The sequence below is a fragment of the Gossypium hirsutum genome, chromosome A11, assembly GCF_007990345.1.
Source record: "Gossypium hirsutum isolate 1008001.06 chromosome A11, Gossypium_hirsutum_v2.1, whole genome shotgun sequence".
NCBI lineage: Eukaryota > Viridiplantae > Streptophyta > Magnoliopsida > Malvales > Malvaceae > Gossypium > Gossypium hirsutum.
In genome coordinates, this window is record NC_053434.1 from 4,688,895 (window position 1) to 4,714,989 (window position 26,095).

The window sequence follows — 26,095 nt, forward strand, 5'->3', positions numbered from 1 at the left end:
CTCAAAGTAATATACATATTCAAGTGATTAAACAACACCTAAGTACATGCCACCTTTACCCAAAAGAAAAATCTACATCACCAAGTTTGTGTTGGAGTCGGGATTGTTCTGGATGCTGAGCCGGGACACTGAACTTCTACTAACCTGCGCACGGAAACAATCGTAGGCTGAGTATGGATATACTCAGTGGTATTACTATAAATCAAGACTATTTAACATTAATAAATTACAAACATCAACCATAAATTTTATAATTATTTAATTAACAAATATCTTTTTACTTAAATTATAAGTAATTAAGTATTTAAATTACAAATGTACCAATATAATTTTTACACATGTATATTTTTATTACCATACAATTATCTACTATTTAATTTATTTAATAATAATGCTAATAATAATAATCTAATATAAAACCATAATGTTAATTAATAATTATAATAATTTAATATAAAACCATAATAATAATCATTATAATATATAAAACCTAAAAAAAATCTTTGATTTTATTTCACCAATATGCCACCTCATTTGTAGTCAATGGCTTAATTGCCATTTTAATCCTTTTTATTTTCTATTGCTTTATTATTAAACTTTTACCCTTTATTCAATTTAATCCTTTTTATTACTTACTCTAAATTAAGCTAAATTCACCTAATTAGATCCTAATTAGACACACTACTAGGCTCATAAATATTTTTAATAATTATTTTTGAACTTATTTCACTAAGACGAAGGCCCTATAACTCACTTTTCCGGTGCCCGTGAATTTCGGGTTATTACAAAACGCGTCCACCATAACTATTGTCTAAGACATGCTGCGGTGAGCTACCATAGACAACACGATTCTGCAGCTCAACATGCACAAGTGATCAACATGGGTATGTATTCGCCATTATTTCAATTGTTTGATATTTAACCAATCAAAAGATGTTGGCATGATGGATAAACTATTCACTTTTCTCGACAGGGTACAAGCTCGTCAAACATCATTTCCATGAAATGTTGAAAAACTTACGGGTAATTAACAATGTTGGGGCAGGGTACCACTCTAACATACCCTTCGATCGGTGGACACAATCGTATGATAGGGGTCTACGATATGGGCACATGACGACAAACCTGACGGAATGCACCAACTCCGTATTGAAGGGAATGCGTCATTTTCTGATAATCTCAGTTGTCAAAGAAACATATTTCTATTTGGCTTAACTTTTTTCAAAATGAGTGAAAAAATATGTTGGACAGATGAAGGGCGGCCATGTTTTGAGCGAGAGCGTAATGAAAGAAATTAAGAAGGTTACAGCACGAGTAAACTGTATGCATCTAGTGTGTCACTCGCGCGAACACATTGTTTCGGGTTACGGAGTTCAATAGATCAGACCAAGGTATTAGTGGGGGAGCATACAGTGAACACTTGAGACAACAGACCTACAGCTGTGGGAGATTTGATGCACTTAGTTTTCCATGTGCTAATGCAATTAAAACATATAGCAATCAACGCTTGGATCACATGAACTTTTGTGGACGAAGTGTACAAACTAAAACACATGTATAACGTCTGGAGAAGCGTATTCCCACCGGTCCAGATGAAAAATGTCGTTGCCAGTATCGAGTGCTCCATTCAAGTTGTTACCTGATAGATCATTGCATCGTAAACCAAAAGGTCGATCGACATTGACTCGGGTACGTGACAACATGGATATTCGGGAGAAGACAAACCAACCAAAGTTATATGGGTGGTGTAGGAACCCAGAACATATAATGTTGTCATGTCCACATCAACAGAATGATGTAAAGAGAACACCTCATTAACAGATTTATTGATTTTTAACTGCAACCTATTTGTTAATTTTTTTATTCATATTCAAATTTTGTTGTAATTTGTACACACACATTTTTATTATACTATACAAATCAATAAAATATACAACTATTTTTTTTATTTTTCTTGTGCAAACTTGATTTAATAATATGAAATGACAACAATAACCAATTTTGTTGCAAAAATGATATTATTTAAAAATATTCATATCCAATATCGATACAATAAAACATTTCATATTTATTCAACAATTTACATGAGAAGTACAAAAAAAATCAATCCTGTAACACCCCTATCCCGTAGCCGTCGCCGGAATAGGACGAGGCGTTACCAGAAATTAGGAATCGGATCAGAACAGTAAAATTTTGAGCCTTTTCTTAAATAAAAGATCATTTATATATATAACTAATAGATACAAACAAAGATCGAATTTAAAACTTATAAAAGTAAACTTCTATAAGATGCCATATTCTCATGGCTTATATACAATAGTCAAAATAACATTCTACTTATAATCTAATCTATACATGCCATAAGCTAAGTCCAAAACACATGATAACCACAATAGTAGATAGTGTGACGAAGTGCTGACGATCCCCGTGCTAATAGTAAGAGTCAACGATCTATAAAAATAAACAGAGAAACATAACATTCAAAGTAAGCTTTCATAAGCTTAGTAAGTCTTAAGCAATTTAAACAGTTGAACTTAAAAACAAACCAAATGTTCGAAATCACATAACACTTTCTAAGTACAATACTATTTGGCCGATTATGCATAAACACATATCATTTTACTCCGTTTATACTCAAACTCATATAAACATAGTATTTACAAGCTTTCGGATTAACTTTAATTCTTTCAAATTTCACTAGTGTATCATTTCTTACCCACACTTACTTTCAACATTCATAGTTAAATGGCATATCGAAAACTATCTTGTAACTTTGCATAATAACTGAATGCACACATATACAAATATACATATGAATTTACCACATCTTTTCATATGCTTCTCATTACACATTCTTTATTCTCGTCAGATCAATCTCACATAAATAATATATATATTCTCGTCAGATCAATCTCACATAAATAATATATATATTACATACCTGAATCACTTAATGTGTAATACGAGTTCAATTTATCATCTTAGCATAGGATATCGTAGTCATATGCTTTATCGAATTCACTAGCATTTGGCCTGCGAGGTATAAAACCCAAACATAACACCAGCACAAAGCCTACGGGACTTTAAACCCGGATACAATCTCAGCACAATTTATTTTATATACTTTTTTACTAACTTTGGCCTCATCAAATATCTAATAATACCCACATTTGATAATTGGTCATTCGGCCACATTATATACACATAAGCATATGTACATTTCACACTTGCCCATTCGGCCACACCACATACACAAGCACATATAAAAGATAATGCTTTTATCATTACTTGCTAATACATCATATACTTTGCTTTCATTTAAATAACCACTTAGTCATATTACATTTCTAAGTAACCATTCGGCCTCACTATACAAATAAGATAGCACACATTTTCATAAAGGCCCTTCAGATAACTTGCACACTTTAATATTAGCCATTTCGGCCTCACCACATATACATATCTTGTACATCAATTTCATATCAAAACCACTTATATATCATTTCCTAACATCACAATTCAAAATTCACATATGGTTCTAATCAATATCTTATGACTCTTAATAATTTTTTTACAATTTATGGTGAATTTATAAAATCAGAATAGGGGATCTCGAATTCATTCAGACCCTGTTTTACAAGAATTCAAATATCACACAATATAGAATTCTTTTTCTTCCCCTGTTTCTTTCATGTGAAAATAGACTCATTAAGATTTAATCTCATATTTTGTTCTGCCTCTAACTCATTTTCCACTATTTTTAGTGTATTTTCAAATTTACACTACTTCAGTAACTCAAATCTGTCAAGCCTAAGTTACTCATTCATGATCATTGTTCACAAAATTAATACAACATCATTTCATCCATCATGGTAAGAACACATATTATGCATCATAGATCATCACATATCAAGGCATTCTCATAGGCTTAGTATACATACTTGCACAACTCGTAACATAACTCAAGTGCATACTCACCAATGACTTACCTCATTGGGACCATCATCAACTCTTTCCTTGGATTACCCGTTGAACACTTGGAATACTAATTAGATACTCGGAAAAGCCTTTGCACATAAGTGCCTCAATTGTAGCTAAAGCTACCTCATATCTCATGACATTTCAATGCTCACTCTCGAGCTAGTCATCTAGACTCATAATTCCTAGTGACATGTCACTCGTATCCTATTCTATTCCAAATGTTCAAACGGGATTTTTCCTCGTCTATTAAGGCTTTGTCTTATCATATTTCTATTAATCACATACACATTAATATTTGTACAATTCATGTAATGATAACATTTAAATACATGTATAACATGGTATTGTTTACATACGAACTTACCTCAATACCACAAAGGTAAAAAAAAAGACGTAATTATCCCTTAATCGTTTTCTTTCCATTCTAGGTCCAAATCTCGATTTTCATCATCTAAAACATCATATTCAACTTATTAAAACAATGTACTGATCAAATTAGCCATTGACACACTTGGGCTATTTTTACAATTTTGTCCCTATATTTTACCAAAATTACCAAATTACCTCTAGGCTCGTAAAATAATTTTTATCACATTTCTTTACTCCTTGAGTCTAGATGAACCATTTTCATAACTATAGCAACTCATAATTTCAACTATTTCACACATTTACAACTCATTTTACAACTTAGCAATCTAGCCATTTTTAAGGTGTTTTCATGCAATTTATTTCACAAAAGTTGTTTATTAGACAACTAGAACTCATAATCTTCCATAAAAACACAACAAACAACACATTTACTCTCATGGAAAAACCCTAGACTCTTCATCATTTTGCACAATAGTCCCCTCTTATGAAAGCTCATGCTTTAGAGGTTACAAAAATGTAAAAATCTTCAAGAAAGACATTAAAATCACTTACTTGCTAATCCTCAAAGTTGCTGAAAATATGAAGCTTTCAAAACCCATTTCTTGGCTGGAAAAATCGGTGGAGAGAAGATGAAAAAGGGATGATATCATCCTATTTTTATTTTATTACCTATTTGGTCAAAAGTCACCTAATATCCCATAAATTTTGGCTTTTTTAAAAATTTTGTCTCCCCTTGGCCGGCCACACACTTAAAAAGGGTCCAATTGCCCTTTAAAGGCCTCCAATTTTAGTTATCTAGTCTATTAACACCTTTAGGCACTAAAATACAACTTTTACCTTTTATGCGATTTAGTCTTTTTTCGAAATTGGACTAGAAATTGCTAAAATTAACTTACCAAAATTTACATGCACTTATAAAATTATATTATAACACATAAAATAATACTAAAATAATTTTCTCTAGCCTCGGAATAGTGGTCCTGAAACCACTGTTCCGACTAGGCCCAAAATCGGGCTGTTACATTTCTTCCCCCCTTTAGGGATTTTCGTCCCCGAAAATCTTAGTAGCGACTAGGTTAGTCCTCTTATTGAATTATGTCCATATAAACATTAGCTCATCAATAACAATTGTAGTTCATTACTGCTTTCACATCGATCTACAAAATCACTTTCTTATCTTAAAACAAATACATAAACATTTCTACAAGTATACACATACATCTCATTTTCTTGATTTCATAAGCAATAATCACTTAATTGAATTTATACTTGCATTTCAAACACATATAAATCACATATTAACATGTATAATACATAACATCAACCCACATATTCATAACCCACATTTTCATTCATGTATATGCTGTAACCTGGCCGAAAGTACATATATTCTCAAACATCCCAATGAATATCTTTTATAACTTTATCACATCTCAATATTCAACTTAACTCATTTCCAAAAGAAAAGTCAACTTTCACGTACCTGAACATTTAGTTCATTTAGCACATTCAATCATAGTTAACGTTACCCGTATACAGTCGATTAGGCATAAAGCTTAATATAATACACTGGTATGAGATTTATTCTAGCGCATAACTCGTATATCCAAAATTATCAGCATTCATAAAAAATTCTTACAAACTTTCGAATGTCGAAACTTAATCAAAATAATTTCTTGAACAAGATTAACAAAATAGTGCCCATTCAGCAATAGCACATATAACTTCATATACCGAGAATCTCATAGACTAAATCCATAACACATTTTCAACTAAGCACTTAAGTGTACATATAACGTAAATCCATTCCTTAACAACATATCCACCATTTTTTTTACGTATCCACTTATAACAAAATTACAGCCGAAAAAATAATCAATCATCAATTTATATCTATTAATCCCCAATTCAAACTCAAATACCGAAAATCAGTATCTAATTAAAATTCAACATCTAACTTCAATTCTACTTCCTAACATTTGTCAATTTAAAGAGTGTCGTACTTGTCTAAGTATGTCGTTTACTTAAAGCCATAGTCCAACCATGTTCTTACATGTTATCACATATCGAGTCGATGCCATGTCCTAGACATGGTCTTACACAACATCTCAAATCAATGCCTTCGTCCCAGATGAGGTCTTACATGAATCTCATTTCACACACTTAGTGCCCACTGACCGATCTCGCACACATAGTGCTCGGTTGAAGAACTCGCACACACAGTGCCTCAATTACCGATCTCGCACACATAGTGCTCGGTTAAAGGAATTTGCACACACAGTGCCTCAATTACTGATCTCGCACACATAGTGCTCGGTTAAAAGAATTTGTACACACAGTGCCTCTAATCATTCGCACACATAATGCCCATATTCATTCGTTATTACACATTGAAATGACTTAACCAAGTCTATAAAACATCATATATGTACACTTTAAACGTATTCTTTCATTTAACTTTGAATTCATATAGTAATGAACACTTAAACCTTGCTCGAATCACCGGCATTAAGCCTGCTAGGCACGAAGACCCGAATACACATCACCGGCACGAAAGCCTGAATACACATCACCGACACGAAGCCTGCTAGGCACGAAGGCCCGAATACATATCACCGGCACGAAGCCTGCTAGGCACGAAGGCCCAAATACACATCATCGGCACGAAGCCTGCTAGGCACGAAGGCCCAAATACACATCATCGGCACGAAGCCTGCTAGGCACGAAGACCCGAATACACATCACTGCACGAAGCCTGCTAGGCACGAAGGCCTGAATACACATCACCGAGTTTCATGCATATTTATTCATATTTTAATACATTTCATATAGCATCTCATATTTGTAATTCACTTACTTCGTTTCAATATATACATATCATATACACCTTGACATTATATCATAGATATCATTTACATGTAGGCTTGTTCCAAATACATTATTTTCTCTTCAAAGTTCTGATTCACATATTTAAAACATAACATCATATATAACATTAACAAAGCATAAACTACACAGCAATCCCATCTCTAATAAATGACATATATATGTAGATATTTCGCCCATTTACATAAAATCCTGAACCAAAATTTAACTTCTCATGCTTACAATATACATCACTATTATCTTAATATACTTTTCCATATTTATTTCATAACACATTCAGCAAAATTACTTTGCATTTCAATACTTCAAATGTATATCATACTTCTATTCATACCTTTCTCAATTTTGACACATCATAAGGATGTTTCAATCCTCTCAATACCATCTGCTACAGCTTGATCGGGATTGGAATTCATTATATTACGAAAAACACATTTTAACTGTCAGAAATCATCACACTATCATTTTATCACTTTATGGCATGTATAGCTAGACTCACACGTGCTACGTTAATCCTAGAATCGACTAAACCGTAGCTCTGATACCACTAAATGTAACACCCCTATCCCGTAGTCGTCACCGGAATAGGACAAGGCGTTACCAGAAATTAGGAATCGGATCAGAACAGTAAAATTTTGAGCCTTTTCTTAAATAAAAGATCATTTATATATAACTAATAGATACAAACAAAGATCGAATTTAAAACTTATAAAAGTAAACTTCTATAAGATGCCATATTCGCATGGCTTATATACAATAGTCAAAATATCATTCTATTTATAGTCTAACCTATACATGCCATAAGCTAAGTCCAAAACACATGATAACCACAATAGTAGATAGTGTGACGAAGTGCTGACGATCCCCGTGCTAATAGTAAGAGTCAACGATCTACAAAAATAAACAAAGAAACATAACATTTAAAGTAAGCTTTCATAAGCTTAGTAAGTCTTAAGTAATTTAAACAGTTGAACTTAAAAACAAACCAAATGTTCGAAATCACATAACACTTTCTGAGTACAATACTATTTGGCCGATTATGCACAAACACATATCATTTTACTCCGTTTATACTCAAACTCATATAAACATAGTATTTACAAGCTTCCGGATTAACTTTAATTCTTTCAAATTTCACTAGTGTATCATTTCTTACCCACACTTACTTTCAACATTCATAGTTAAATGGCATATCGAAAACTATCTTGTAACTTTGCATAATAACTGAATGCACACATATACAAATATACATATGAATTTACCACATCTTTTCATATGCTTCTCATTACACATTCTTTATTCTCGTCAGATCAATCTCACATAATTAATATATATATTCTCGTCAGATCAATCTCACATTAATAATATATATATTCTCGTCAGATCAATCTCACATAAATAATATATATATCACATACCTGAATCACTTAATGTGTAATACGAGTTCAATTTATCATCTTAGCATAGGATCTCGTATTCATATGCTTTATCGAATTCACTAGCATTTGGCCTACGAGGTATAAAACCCGAACATAACACCAGCACAAAGCCTATGGGACTTTAAACCCGGATACAATCTCAGCACAATTTATTTTATATACTTTTTTACTAACTTTGGCCTCATCAAATATCTAATAATACCCACATTTGATAATTGGTCATTCGGCCACATTATATACACATAAACATATGGACATTTCACACTTGCCCATTCGGCCACACCACATACACAAGCACATATATAAGATAATGCTTTTATCATTACTTGCTAATACATCATATACTTTGCTTTCATTTAAATAACCACTCAGTCATATTACATTTCTAAGTAACCATTCGGCCTCACTATACAAATAAGATAGCACACATTTTCATAAAGGCCCTTCAGATAACTTGCACACATTTAATATTAGCCATTTCGGCCTCACCACATATACATATCTTGTACATCAATTTCATCATATCAAAACCACTTATATATCATTTCCTAACATCACAATTCAAAATTCACATATGGTTCTAATCAATATCTTATAAGCAACTCAAACAGTTTTATCAATGTTTACAACATATTCTCAAGTTTACGACAATCTGTCTTTCTGCACAACAGTCACTAAATTATTTATATCTGGAGCTACGAAACTCCGAATTAAGTTCCATAAATTTTCCCTAAAATTAGACTCGTTTATCTTTCTTCCATAAAATTTTCAAAATTTTTGGTCGATCCATTTAGTACAGTTTATTAGTTAAAGTATTCCATGTTTCAGGGTATGACTACTCTGACCCCTGTACACTACGAACTGAATTTCTCCCTGTACAAAATTCCAATGACCATGCCGTTTGTTTCCCATAAAAATAGACTCAATAAGGAATCCATGCATGTAAGGTATGACTCTTAATAATTTATAAAATCAGAATAGGGGATCTCGAATTCATTCAGACCCTGTTTTACAAGAATTCAAATATCACACAATATAGAATTCTTTTTCTTCCCCTGTTTCTTTCATGTGAAAATAGACTCATTAAGATTTAATCCCATATTTTGTTCTGCCTCTAACTCATTTTCCACTATTTTTAGTGTATTTTCAAAGTTACACTACTGCAGTAACTCAAATCTATCAAGGCTAAGTTACTCATTCATGATCATTGTTCACAAAATTAATACAACATCATTTCATCCATCATGGTAAGAACACATATTATGCATCATAGATCATCACATATCAAGGCATTCTCATAGGCTTAGTATACATACTTGCACAACTCGTAACATATCTCAAGTGCATACTCACCAATGACTTACCTCATTGGGACCATCATCAACTCTTTCCTTGGATTACCCGTTGAACACTTGGAATACTAATTGGATACTCAGAAAAGCCTTTGCACATAAGTGCCTCAATTGTAGCTAAAGCTACCTCATATCTCATGACATTTCAATGCTCACTCTCGAGCTAGTCATCTAGACTCATAATTCCTAGTGACATGTCACTCGTATCCTATTCTATTCCAAATGTTCAAACGGGATTTTTCCTCGTCTATTAAGGCTTTGTCTTATCATATTTCTATTAATCACATACACATTAATATTTGTACAATTCATGTAATGATAACATTTAAATACATGTATAACATGGTATTGTTTACATACGAACTTACCTCAATACCACAAAGGTAAAAAAAAAGACGTAATTATCCCTTAATTGATTTCTTTCCGTTCTAGGTCCAAATCTCGATTTTCATCATCTAAAACATCACATTCAACTTATTAAAACAATGTACTGATCAAATTAGTCCATTGACACACTTGAGCTATTTTTACAATCTTGCCCCTATATTTTACCAAAATTACCAAATTACCCCTAGGCTCGTAAAATAATTTTTATCACATTTATTTACTCCTTGAGTCTAGATGAACCATTTTTATAACTATAGCAACTCATAATTTCAACTATTTCACACATTTACAACTTATTTTACAACTTAGCAATCTAGCCCTTTTTAAGGTGTTTTCATGCAATTTCTTTCACAAAAGTTGTTTATTAGACAACTAGAACTCATAATCTTCCATAAAAACACAACAAACAACACATTTACTCTCATGGCAAAACCCTAGACTCTTCATCATTTTGCACAATAGTCCCCTCTTATGAAAGCTCATGCTTTAGGGGTTACAAATATGTAAAAATCTTCAAGAAAGACATTAAAATCACTTACTTGCTAAGCCTCAAAGTTGCTGAAAATATGAAGCTTTCAAAACCCATTTCTTAGCTGGAAAAATCGGTGGAGAGAAGATGAAAAAGGGATGATATCATCCTATTTTTATTTTATTACCTATTTGGTCAAAAGTCACCTAATATCTCATAAATTTTGGCTTTTTTAAAAATTTTGTCTCCCCTTGGCCGGCCACACACTTAAAAGGGTCCAATTTCCCTTTAAAGGTGTCCAATTTTAGTTCTCTAGTCTATTAACACCTTTAGGCACTAAAATACAACTTTTACCTTTTATGTGATTTAGTCTTTTTTCGAAATTAGACTAGATATCGCTAAAATTAACTTACCAAAATTTACATGCACTTATAAAATTATATTATAACACATAAAATAATACTAAAATAATTTTCTTTGGCCTCGGAATAGTGGTCCCGAAACCACTGTTCCGACTATGCCCAAAATCGGGCTGTTACAAATCCGAACCTTGATTAGAATGTATGCCATATCGGTGTGGTCGACGGTTTCTAGCCAAATTTGTTCTCAGTTCAAACTGTACACTGACCTCCTCATTGTCATCGTTACATCTCTACTCTAGTACAACTTGCAGTCTCGACCTCTCATTTTCTTTGCCTTCGTCCGTAGTTGAATACGATTGATTGCTTTCTCACTTGTCATGCCATACAGAAGTCATGTATCTAACATATCGACTATCGGTTCAATCATCTTTAGAGCATAAACCTTCACTTATATCAAAGCACATGAGTTATAAACGCATGGTCAATGACTAACTCAGGATTTAGGTAAGTCTCACCATGAACGCCACAAGTGAATTAATTCACAAACGAATTTAGAATTTATTCATCTTAGGTCCACTCTAATGTATCATTCTTCTAATGAGTACATTTATTTCTCTATTTGAGGAGTCAAATGCTTCGACAACCAAGACTAGCCATCCCCTAATTAGAATTGTAGACGACATAATAATCCTTCTAAGTATTTGAATCAAATTCTCACTTTGATTTTTTACGAGATTATGGACTTGTTTAGATTATCTATTGAAGTAAATTATCTTTTTCGCAATTTAAAGATTCTTACAGTGCCACTTATCATCAATTTGAACTTAGACAATCAATAAGCTAACATTGCTTGTTACAATTTCGTTATGTATGCAAAACATGAAAGACAAAAACACAATAAATATAATAGTGAAATGTGAAATTCACATTATTTATTCGTCGTTCAAAAACATAGAAAATAGTTACATGTTTACTACAATATGGGCATATTTCCCAACACGTGCAACATTTTGAGACACCATGATCTGATATGTCTGGTGCCACCATAGTAATGGCAAATAACTCTAGACGGAGTTACTACCTTTTTTGTAGTATTGATTAACACAAGCTTGATGAAACACTCATTAGGCTCTCTATCATTTGATGCCTTCACAAAAATAGTAGGACTCTTGATAATTGTCTTTCATTTGCCTATATAGCCAACGCCTCATTTGTTTTTCATTTGCATATATAGCTAACGCCTCATTTGTTTTTCATTTGCCTATATAGCCAATGCCTCATTTATTTAGAACTCTTTTTCTAGTAGTAAAAATTTAATCTAGCTTACTACAGGTGTTGAACTTCTTACGCATGAGCTGGGTTGCTGCAAGCTCCTATTGTGCCTTTACCAAATTCCTTGGCTTCTATCTATTTGGTCAACCTAGAATTTTATTCCTTTAGATGGCTATTTTCTTTGTAGTAATTGGTCAGCTATTTTCTTTGTAGTAATTGGTCATTCACATCACATGCCTATTTCCATTTTCCTAGCATGATCTTATAAGTTTTTAAAAATTCCTCATTAGATCTACAATCAGAGTTTTACTTAGATTCCTCCTTTGGTCTTGTAACAACATTTGCTATAAAATTCACATAATTACTAAAATGATATTGATCTGTAACTGAGTTGTTAAATGTATCTTCATCACTTCAAGTCACGCACAATGACTTATTCTTTAATATATACAGTTTGGATGTGGCCATATCTTTGATACTCATAGTATTGACCAGATTTCTTCTTGCCCTTTTTTTTGATTTTTTTTATGACCACCCCTTAAATTTGTTCTTGAGAACACTCTTGTCTGCCTCAAACTTCTTTAATCTCCTTAACTACCACTTAAAAGCCTTGTTGAAGTTTTGAGTGAGTAGTGCAATCTGCTTCTAGAGTTTCTCAATCATAATAGAGTTGGAAGTTGAAAATTCTCCCACTTGAAGAGTAATATTTGTCTCACCTTTAGTTTTGTTTCGCTTGGATTCATTAAGATTCATTTCAAAGGTTTGAAATGACCTAATAATTTCATCTAACTGCAAGCTTTCAAGGTTTGCTTCCTTAGTAGTCGTAGCTTTGATAAAAAATTCTATCAGGTAGAGATCTTAACACTTTTATAACCAAATTGGTGTTGGAACAATTTTCTCTTTAAGTAAATAAATGATTCAACAAGTCACATAATTTTGCATAAAAGTCACCTATGGTCTATGAATCTTGTATTCTCATATTCTCGAATCTAGTGGTCAACATTTGCATCTTAGACTACTAAAGGATGTTGGTTCCTTCGTGTGCAGTCTATAAAATATCCTTGGTCACTTTAGCAATGGTGCACTTTGAGATCCTCTTGAATTCTTGCTAGGTAACTCCATAAAAAATTATGTATAATGCTTCGGAGTTAGCATTAGCAAGTTGTTCCTTATCAGTTGTCCACTCTAGCTCAGATTTGAGTACTTTTCCAACTTCAATTACCACCATGGGTGGTTGTAACCCAGTAAGAATAGAGTGTTAAGCCTTTTCATCGATAAACTTGATACCAACCTTCATTTGTGCCTTTTAGTAGGCATAATTTCCATAATCTAACATTAAGGGATGAGCGGTTAATGATCCTTCCATATCTTGCAATTAGCAACACTAGGAATCTCCACTAGTTATGCTAATTGAGAAGCTCTGATACCAATTATTAACTTGAATTAGTTGTTAAATTGCAAGAACAAAGTATGAGCAGAAGTGATAGCGAAGGTGGGAACTTCTATTCAAACTACAACAACCATAATAAAAATAAGGGACAACAAAATTGTTTACGTAGTTTAGTTTCCTTACGTCTCGAAACCTAGTTTAGTGAGAATAATCTACTATTGTTGAAACCAATAAACCAATTATCTTAGTTTTAACACACCCAGTGAGGCATATTCACTTTTGTACTCAGACTAAATTTTTCACCACTAAATTCTTCCCTTGAAAAACTTAACTCGAAAAACCAACCACAAAGGTTTTACTTTCACAAATAACATTCCTTGATGAGCTGATAAGTTCTTTCTATATCCAGTACATAATCCTATCCAAGTCTCTCAAATATATAAATGATATCGATACTTACTAAAATACTATAAGATCAATCACAATCCCTTCTAAACAACAACTAAATTAGCTAGATACAATATTATAATAATCACCAAAGTAAGGTGGACAATTGATATCTCTAAGTTTTGATCCGATTCAACATCCTTGATACAAAGGATTTGATACAATCGATTCGATCCTCAAGATATGTTTCTCCAAGTAAATTTATCTTTATTAATGGGCTTGAATCATTCCACAACATCAACACAACCCAAAGATTTATTTCAATAAATTATCAATCTTTCAAATAAGACAAGTTATTGTTTGTCGCAATGGGGCACTTCCATTAACACATTGCAACAACTTCAGATATGTCAACGCGATCCAATGAAACACAACTTCTTGTCTCGGTTGTTGATCTACAAGATCATAATCAGGGCTAACTTGATAACCCAAAGAGATAAACTTGTCTTTGTTGGAAGCTTATCCTATACCATATGCCAAGAAATAAATGAGTGTCTTGAAATTTGGGAACTACAGCAAATCAACCTACACCAAGGGACATTATCCATTTTAGGCATAATCTCCTCCCATATCTTCCCGGTATTAACTTGAAACTTGGATAATTCGCATCTTGTTGAACCATATCCCTCAGTTCAAATAGCTTCTTTCAATACCAACTATGTCAAGATTGAGGATGAACTTGAAGAATTTTACTACCTTTTAAGACTTTTTTTTTAAAAAATTTATGTTTTAAAATTTGTTTATAAATATTTTGATTTTTTGAAGATTATTAATTATTTTATAATTTTTTAGAGGGACTAAGTTGCTCATTTTTAAAATTAACAAGAACTTAATGTGTGTTTATATCGATTTATTATTTGAATTGTAAAAATTCGACTTATGTTGAATTTTAAAAATTAAATTACTTATTCAAATTAATTTAAAAATTCGAATAATTTAATTTAATTAACTTAAATTGAAATTTGTTGTGAAATAAAATGAATCAGATTTGCTCTTTCTATAAATTAATAACCAAAACAAAGCCTGAGGGATGATGTAGTTACCAACTTGATCGAAAATATATCCGAAATTTGTTTAGAATATCAAGATTGAAATTTAAATGACGGTGGCCTTATTCAATTTGATATGAACAGCTCTACATTTTATATCTCTTTCTTCCACAACTTGTATGAAGAATCCCAAAAAAGCAGTGTAAAATTTATCCAGAAACTAATGGAAAATCTGCAGTTTAGAAGAATTATTTACCATACCATTTATATTTCATCGATTTAGTTTTTTTATTTTTTATATACCAGTGTAAAAGGTATACTCGAAGGATTCTCTACATGATACATGTTTGGCTTGTTTTCTTTTTCTTTAATCATTATAAGATTGAAGCTCTGAGCATCCGCGTCTAAAACAGCATTCTAGTGGAGGAAAAAGGGAAAATATAAGCTGGCAAAATTAATTATATCCTGACAATAACAATCATTCACATTACATGGGTAGCCTCAGCTGGCTGTGCTCAATCCTATGTGAAACACTGGTCAATACACTTATGATGTAAATGAAATTTTATTTTATTTATAATTTATTTATAAAAAGAGTTTACTTAAGAAATTGACCAGGCTTTAGTTAAAATTCAAAGCCTATAGAATTTAGGATTTATGTTTATTTTCTAAATTTTATATCAAAATATAAAAACCTTTCATAATATACTCGTTTTGTAAAATGATAAGTACTTGATAATTTCTTAATTAAATCAAGACTCCATTTATTAGCAACCTTTTAATATATAATATAAATATTTTTTATTTTTTTCGTACAAAATTAAATTATAAATTAAAAGAGAAATATACAATTGATGTATCAATCAAAGACTTTAATTACTGTTTTATTATATTATTTATATATTTAATTGATGTATCAATTTGTTGTTATCAATTTAATATTTTTTTCTAATTTGATACTTAAATTTATTTATTTTTTTTAATTTGGTACATAATCTTTTTTTGTTTGATTTGATACTTGAACTTGTCCAACATGTTACAAATTATTCCTATATACTAACAATTTTTTTACGAGGTAATAAAGATAATCAATATATGACTGACATGTGACAAATGATATGATAGTTTTTTGCATTTTATATGTTCAATTACTTTTAATTCCATTTATTTAATTAATTTCTTTTAATTTGAGTTTTTAAAACTCTTTTTTTTTCTTTTTTTAATATTAATTCATTAAGCATAGTTCGATACCTATTTTTTTAACATGAATTTCTTCTAATACCGACAATATTTTTGTAGCATAATAAAAAAAATTTAACACCATTATCCTTATAATATTTAATAAAATTAGGTACCAAATTGAACCTAAAAAAAATGCTTAGGTACCAAATTAGGAAAAAAGTCAAGTTCAGGTACCAAATTAGAAAAAAGTGTGAAGTTCAAGTACTAAATTAGACAAAAAAAACTTAAGTACCAAATTAGAAAAAATGACAAGTTAAAATATCTAATGTTATATTAAGCTAAAAGAAGAAAGAAAATGAGTAGCTGCGGCGGACCGGCCATAATGAAATATCCAATTCCGCACATTTTTCCAATGCAATTGGAATGGAGCCATTTTCCAGTGCCAAACAATGATCGTTCTCATTACTTTTTTTTTTTTAATTATTATCAAAACGACAAGATAATAAATGAATCCATTCATCAATTTGTTTTCTCCAATATAATAAAATGAACATAAAATAAAATAAAAACTTATTTACGTGTTTATTAATATGTAATAAAATTTATTAACAAATTAAACTCTTTAATCTACCAGGGCCAAATTATTTATTATTATGGAAGGGTATGATGTCATGATCCATTAAGTTAGACCAATTCAGGACAGAGTGCACATGCATGTCCGTTTTCACTTAAAGATGGACCATTATAATTTTATACAACAGAAATTTTAGTTTCTTATCTCTGTAGCATACATGTGAGAGTGTGAATATGTTTTAACTTAATTGATTTAACATTTTATAACCTAAGATTTTTCCATTTATTTTCAAATTGGGACCAAACTTCCACATATTTGTATTGTATATCAGTGATTGAGTAGACACGAGAGAAAGACAGTATCTCAACTCATCGCCGCAAGCTGTATACATTGTCCTCCACAATATTGGATAATTATAATATAATCATTTAACTTTTCTTTGGTGGTAAGAAAAACAAAATTTTTAAAATTAAAATTACACTGATATAATAATAAAAAAATTATCTTTATCACTTCATATCAATAGTTATCATCTTTATAATCTAATCTACAACAAAATTAGCATAGATATTGTTGTTAATACAGGAAGACGTGAATTTAAATACATTAAAGCGTATTATCCTCCTATTTATGAATTGAGAGGGACAATAAACAATTTTAAATATTTTGCTACAAAGAATAATTTTTTTCAGAACTTGTAATTAAATTATATATATAGTCCTTTGGATTCAATGCTTTGTATAGGTTATCTTCTCTCTAAAAGATTGAATTTGATTATATATATATATATATATGATATTCATAAAAAAGTTGTCCTTTTGCCGACAATTAAGTGTGGGTCAGTGCCAAGTTTATGTTTTCCTTTGTGTGTGTTTGAATTATATTTCTTATGTTATTTTGCACCGAAGGGATTCAATCTTTGACTGTTGAGTTCTAATCTTATGTTATATTTTATATGATTTGTTACAATCATTTAATTTAGAAAAAGTATATTATATATTGTCCACGCTATTAAAATTTAATAAATTAAAATATGTTTAAATAATAGAATTTTAAATTACCTAAAATAAATAATACCGATTTTTTTAATTCACCAAACCACACAACATACATCAAACAAAAACAGCAACAATACTGTACCAGTCGTGGACTGTGACCCATTTACATAAAGTTTCCAGAATCCCATGGAAGTCGCTATTAAAGTAACTTTTGTACATATAAAATATAATACTATATGGACATCTAATAGTAGTAAAAAATGTCTTCAATTATTATATATATAATTATTAATTTGTTATAAATTATAATGATATGACCCACATAGAAATAAAAAGAAATCATTGAAACGTCAATTTCGCTTTTGTGTTGCATGGGTTTCTTTTATCTAGATAATAAAAAGAATTAATTGCTAAAGCCAAGTATATATAATATTATTTATGAAAAATAATATGTTTTCATAGAAATGTGGGTGTTAATAATATGTCAGGCGATATTAATTATAAAAATAATATTTTAATTAAAATAAATAAATATAAAAAATAATATTTTAATGTAAAAAAGAGTGGTTGTGGAATAATTTTGAATTTCATACCTCTATTTTATGAAAATTAAAAGTTAATCTTAATAAAATCATCAATTCAGTAGAAAATTAAAAAAGAATCAGTGATTCAAAATTATATGTTTTTTTATCAATAATTGGATTAGTTTTAATAATCTACAAAATATTTCTTAATTTGTCGTTTCGTTAGTTATGGGTTTATGATAGAATCCCCCTAAAAGCTAATTATGTGAAAATATGGTGCCCTCATAAATTTATAATTAGTATTTATACTTGTAAATGTAATAATAAATTGCTTCTATAATGTATTAAGTTTAAAACACTTAAAGAACTTTTTAAAATGAGCATGAATGCATTAATGTCAATTTTTTGTTTACGAAAAATACTAACAAAAACAAACATGATTAAATAAAAATAAGTAAATAATAAAATAGAAAAAATGGGACTAAATCTTAAATTTCATTGGACATTACTATTAGATTTTTTAATAATTAATAATATTTAATTATAAGTATTTACTAAGCTTCGACTGCAAGAGTCTGCCACAAGACTCTGAGATGCGCTTTTACAGATGCATAACTTACTAAGCTTTACCAACTATATAACAGTCGTGCCAGGGGCGAAGCTAGAAAAACTTTTTAGGCGGGGCTGGATAAAATTTTAATTTTCTATAGTTTATATATTTATAATTTGTAAAGGATTAAATCAAATTTTTATAATTTTAAGGGGGGTTAAAGTGCAATTTTATCTTAATTAATTTAATTTTTTTAAAAAATTTAAAGGATTAAAAATATAATTTTACATTTTAGGGGGCCCGGGCCCATGCCAGCCCCCCTAGCTACGCCTCTGAGTCGAACCATTAAAGGTAAAGATTTGTCTCAAAGCCTAATCAACCCAAAGACAAGCCATTATATGTAAAAGAAAAAAGAAAGGAAAAAAATTAAACCATTATAATATTTAATACAAATTTTGCATTTTCTATGTTTAATGAATACAACTTTATGTTTTTATTTCATAATATAAAATAATTCTATGCTTATTTTAATTATTTTACTTAGAACTGGAGTTTTTTTTTATTTTAACACTAAAACTCTCTTTGTAATAAAAATTTACTTAAAGATATTTAAAAATTAAAAGTTTTTATTTCATTTTAAAAAAATTAGAGATTGTTTGTAATATTAATAACAAATTTAATATTTAAATTTAATATTTTCATACTCAAATCGTTTATCGGCGTATCAAAGGAAGTTTGATTTTATTTAAATATATTACAGATAACCCACAACAATTTTGTTTTTATTCAAGATCTTGTTATACTAATCTAGAAAAAGATGTTGGGAAGAAACCGAACAACCGAAACAAAGCGAAAGCACAACCGGTGTTCTTTCTCTCCTTATAACTCCTGTAAAAATTATGGCAAGCACAATAGCACAAGATATGTTCTCTAGCAACCTTAATCAACCACAAATCAACTAATGCAACCACAACAAAAATAAATAGAGACACCGATATTTTTACGTGGAAAACCCCTCTAAATTAAGGGTAAAAACCACGGGACTTTAGAGTCCGATAAAGAGCTCCACTATCATCAAATGTTCAACTACAAGATCACAATATCAAGCCTACAACAAGCATTCAACTCCGACAAGGCTAACAACATGTAATCTTTAGCAAAAGAGAGAAAAATGAGAGAACATCACCAAAAACGTAGCTGCTGAAAAATGGGTATTTCCGACGCTACAAGACTCGGATGAAAAATCCGACCGTACAAAGTCAAGAACACCTTATCACCTAGCTGCTGTCCAAAAATCAGCTCAATCGAACCACGGATGGACCTTCGATCGAAGAGTTGATCACTGCTGTACCAAGCTTGAAAATCTGATTTTTTCTATTCTCTTTCTCTCTGTTTTTTTCTTTAGCTCTCTGCAGAAAAATTTCTGCCCACTCCCGTTAATAAGCCAAAAAGAATTGGCTTTTGACAAAACCAAAAGAAAAAGGGAAGGCAAAACATTTGTGCCAGAAAATATGGGTTTCCCACATAGTGGGACCCATACCCAACAAATCTCCCCCTCCAACTATGTGGGGAATGCCTCCATACCGGAGGTCAAACAACATGCTTCAAATTTTCCTCTTGGTAAGGCCTTCGTCAACATATCAGCACCATTATCATTAGTGTGTATCTTCTCAAGCTCTAACAACTTAGCTTCAAGAACATCTCGTATCCAATGGTACCTCACATCAATATGCTTAGATCTAGCATGAAAAGTTGAGTTCTTACCAAGATGAATAGCACTCTGGCTATCACAGTACAGGACATACTTCTCCTGAGTAAAACCAAGCTCATGCACAAACTTCTTCATCCAAAGCATCTCCTTACACGCTTCGATTGCTGCAATGAACTCTGATTCGGTGGTGGACAATGCAACACACTTTTGCAGTCTCGATTGCCATGCCACAGCTCCCCCTGCATAAGTGATTAAGTAACCTGAAGTAGATCTCCTCGAGTCAATGTCTCCGGCCATGTCTGAATCTGTATACCCAACAAGAACAGGTTTCTCATTGTCGAAACAAAGTTTCATGTTGGAAGTGCCACGAAGATATCTCATAATCCACTTCACTGCATTCCAATGCTCTCTGCCTGGATTAGAAAGAAACCGACTAACTGTACCAACGGCATAAGCCAAGTCTGGTCTCGTGCAAACCATTGCGTACATCAAACTACCCACGGCTGAAGAGTAAGGAATTTTCTGCATCTCTTCCTTCTCCTTTTCTGTGGAAGGACTATGCTTAACACTCAATCTAAAGTGCATAGCAAAGGGAGTATTCACCGCTTTAGCTTTGTCCATACTAAACCTTTGAAGTACTTTCTCAATGTACCTCTCTTGTGATAACCATAATTTCTTGGCCTTTCTATCACGTGTCAGTCTTATGCCAAGAATTTGCTTTGCTGGCCCCAAATCCTTCATTGCAAAGGATTTACTCAACTCTTGTTTCAACTTCTCAATTCTAGAAGCATTCTGACCAACAATAAGCATATCATCAACATAGAGCAAAAGAATAATAAAATCATCACCAGAGAATCTCTTAACAAACACACAATGATCAGAAGTAGTCTTCTTGTAGCCTTGCTCCCCCATAACAGACTCAAACTTCTTGTACCATTGCCTTGGAGCTTGCTTCAAACCATACAAGCTCTTCTTCAATCTGCACACATAGTCCTCTTTCCCTTGTGCAACAAAACCCTCTGGCTGCTCCATGTAAAGCTCTTCTTCCAAGTCACCATGAAGAAAAGCAGTTTTCACATCCATTTGTTCAACCTCTAGGTCATAACAAGCTGCCAAACTCAGTATAGTTCTGATAGAGGACATCTTCACAACCGGAGAAAATATTTCTTCAAAATCAACCCCCTTTTTCTGAGTATAACCCTTGACGACCAATCTAGCTTTGTATCGTGGAGATGAAGACTTCTCTTCTTGCTTCAACCTGTAAACCCACCGATTCTTCAAAGCTCTTTTGCCTTTAGGCAGTTTCACCAATTCAAAAGTATGGTTCTCATGCAAGGATTGAAGTTCGTCTTTCATCGCTTCAACCCACTGATCTTTGCATTCACTCTCCATAGCCTCTTCATAACATTCAGGTTCTCCCCCGTCAGTCAAAAGAACATATTCATCAGGAGAATACCTGACAGAAGATCGTCGATCTCTGGAAGACCTTCGAAGTGGAACTGCTGGTGGAGCTATAGGTGCTTGTTGTTGATCATTCACAACATCATCCATGGGAGTATCAAAGTCACCTATAGTCTGATGGTCACCACTAACATCACCATGCACAACATCCTGGATAGGATCTGGTGAAGAGTCTAGGGGAACCGGATTCACATCGATCAAGTCACCACTACTTTGTGAATCCACTTTCTCCGTCTTATCAATGTCATCAATGGTCTGATCCTCAATGAAGACAACATCTCTGCTTCTCACGAGTTTCTTCTGAACTGGATCATAGAGTCTATAACCAAACTCACCATCTAGACCATAACCAATAAAAATGCATTGTCGAGCCTTGGCATCCAACTTGGATCTTTCATCCTTTGGAACATGAACAAATGCTTTACAACCGAACACACGTAGGTGATCATATGACACGTCTTTACCAAACCAAACTCTATCTGGCACATCACCTTTCAAAGGAACACTAGGAGACAGATTTATCACATGTGTCACTGTATTCAAAGCTTCAGCCCAAAACGATCTTGGTAACTTTGCATCTGACAACAAACATCTGACTCTCTCAATCAATGTTCGGTTCATTCTTTCAGCTAACCCATTTAACTGTGGAGTCTTTGGTGGTGTTCTCTGATGTCTGATTCCCTGTCGCAGACAATACTCATGAAACGACCCTGTGTACTCGCCACCATTATCAGTACGAATGCACTTCAACTTCTTCCCAGTTTCCCTTTCAACTGATGCTTGAAACTGTTTAAACACCTCAAAGACTTGATTTTTAGACTTCAAAGTGTAAACCCATAGCTTTCTTGAACAATCATCAATGAAAGTCACAAAGTAAAGTGCACCACCATGTGATCTTACTTTTATCGGACCACAAACATCTGAATGGACCAACTCTAGCAACTCTGATTTCCTATGAGGAGGATGGCTTCTAAATGAAACTCTTTTCTGCTTTCCTGCTAGACAATGAGCACAATTCTTCAGTGTAGCATTCTTTAAACCCGAAAGTTGATTCTTCTTCGCTAAACAGCTAAGCCCCTTCTCACTCATGTGACTGAGTCGTTTATGCCACAACTCAGTTGAGTTGTCATTCAGTGTCACATTCACCGTCTCTCGAGAAGTCAAAGCTTGCATCAAGTACAAATTTGAGCTCTTCTTTCCTCGAGCCACAACTAAGGAGCCTTTAGTCAGCTTCCACTGCCCTTCACTGAAGGTGTTACAGAATCCCTCATCATCAAGCTTTCCTGCAGAAATCAAATTCAAACGGACATCCGGTGCATGTCTGACATCCTTGAGAGTTAACTTTGTTCCATTGTTACTTACCAAGCTAACATCTCCCATACCAATAACCGAAACCAAACCATCATTACCCATCTTCAATACCCCAAAATCACCAGGAGTATAAGATGTGAAGAATTCCTTCCTCGACGTGACATGAAGTGATGCACCAGTATCAATCACCCAACTAGTCTCGTCGCATGCTAGGTTGACCAAATTCTGATCACAAATAACTAACAAATCTTCACGAGTAACAGTAGCAACACGCTCGGATTTTTCATCGTCATTCCGGTCGTGTTTATCACCACCACCTTTGTTCTCTTTCTTCCACTTGAAGCAATATTTCTTGATATGACCTTTCTTACCACAATGATGACACTCAAGATTCTTGTATCTCGATCTTGACTTGCTTCGGCTTTTATCTCTACCCTTTCCATCTTTGTCTCTGTTTCTCCCCCTGTTCTCGATAACCAACACCTCGGACTGTGATGTAGAACCCTGAGATCTTTTTCTAACCTCTTCATTCAACACACCACTCTTAGCCAAATCCAAAGTAATAATACCCTGTGGGGCAGAATTAATGAGTGAGACTCGAAAGGTCTCCCAAGAGTCTGGTAGAGTAGCAAGCAACCAAAGTCCTAAAATCTCGTCATCAAATTTGACACCCATACCAAGCAACTGATTCATCATACTCTGAAATTCACTAACATGGTCAGCTATAGACATTCCTTCTTTATATTTCAGCGCCATCATTTTCTTCAGCAAAAATAACTTGTTATTGCCCGACCTCGAAGCATACAAGCTTTCAAGCTTCTCCCACAATGTTCGAGCATGTGTCTCCTGATCAATGTGATTGTAAACATTTTCTTCAACAAATTGCCGAATAAAGCCACACACTTGTTGATGCTCAAATTCCCATTCTTCATCACTTTTCGAATCGGGTTTTTGAGTAGTAAAGACCGGAAGATGCAAAGCCTTCACAAACAACAAGTCCTTCATTTTATTCCGCCAAAGTTGATAATTTGTGCCATTCAACATAATCATCTTGCTCGTATTAATTTCCATAATTATCTGACACAATAACCAAGCTCTGGTACCAGTTTGTTGGGAAGAAACCGAACAACCGAAACAAAGCGAAAGCACAACCGGTGTTCTTTCTCTCCTTATAACTCCTGTAAAAATTATGGCAAGCACAATAGCACAAGATATGTTCTCTAGCAACCTTAATCAACCACAAATCAACTAATGCAACCACAACAAAAATAAATAGAGACACCGATATTTTTACGTGGAAAACCCCTCTAAATTAAGGGTAAAAACCACGGGACTTTAGAGTCCGATAAAGAGCTCCACTATCATCAAATGTTCAACTACAAGATCACAATATCAAGCCTACAACAAGCATTCAACTCCGACAAGGCTAACAACATGTAATCTTTAGCAAAAGAGAGAAAAATGAGAGAACATCACCAAAAACGTAGCTGCTGAAAAATGGGTATTTCCGACGCTACAAGACTCGGATGAAAAATCCGACCGTACAAAGTCAAGAACACCTTATCACCTAGCTGCTGTCCAAAAATCAGCTCAATCGAACCACGGATGGACCTTCGATCGAAGAGTTGATCACTGCTGTACCAAGCTTGAAAATCTGATTTTTTCTATTCTCTTTCTCTCTGTTTTTTTCTTTAGCTCTCTGCAGAAAAATTTCTGCCCACTCCCGTTAATAAGCCAAAAAGAATTGGCTTTTGACAAAACCAAAAGAAAAAGGGAAGGCAAAACATTTGTGCCAGAAAATATGGGTTTCCCACATAGTGGGACCCATACCCAACAAAAGACACAAAGAAGCTCACAGCCCAAAACGATCCAAGTTTTATGAAAAATCCTGTCGATGCACAACTAAACCTCAACAATAGTACTTGTCAAAAATCAATGAACAGTGTCAACGAGGTATAATCTTACCAAACCAAAAACATTCATCCAAGGCAATCACATGGAACAACAACTTAATCTAGTACACTTTGTACAATCGATAGCCTCGGAACAACTAAAAGTTCTTCATATAAATACTCGTGTAAATCTTTTTCAACCTTACTATTACTTTGCAAGAGTCGCTCCATCACTTATATCTATCACCTCGAAGAGTTTATTGACATACAAGTATTAGTATCATGGACTACGATTTAAAGCCCGTGATCAAAATATAAAAAGTGTCTCATGGAGGTCTATTTATTAAATGAGATTTATTTGACTCACTTGAATTGGCCCTATTTTAAAAATGAATGACGAAGCTCATCTACTTGAAGCTTTGGTAAATTAGAGTTACTTTGGTAAATAGGAAAAATATTCTTAGAAGATATATAATTTGATAAGATTTAATTTTGTAACCTTGGAGATTGTGTAAATCTCTTAATTGTAGGTAGGCTTCGATCTCGTCT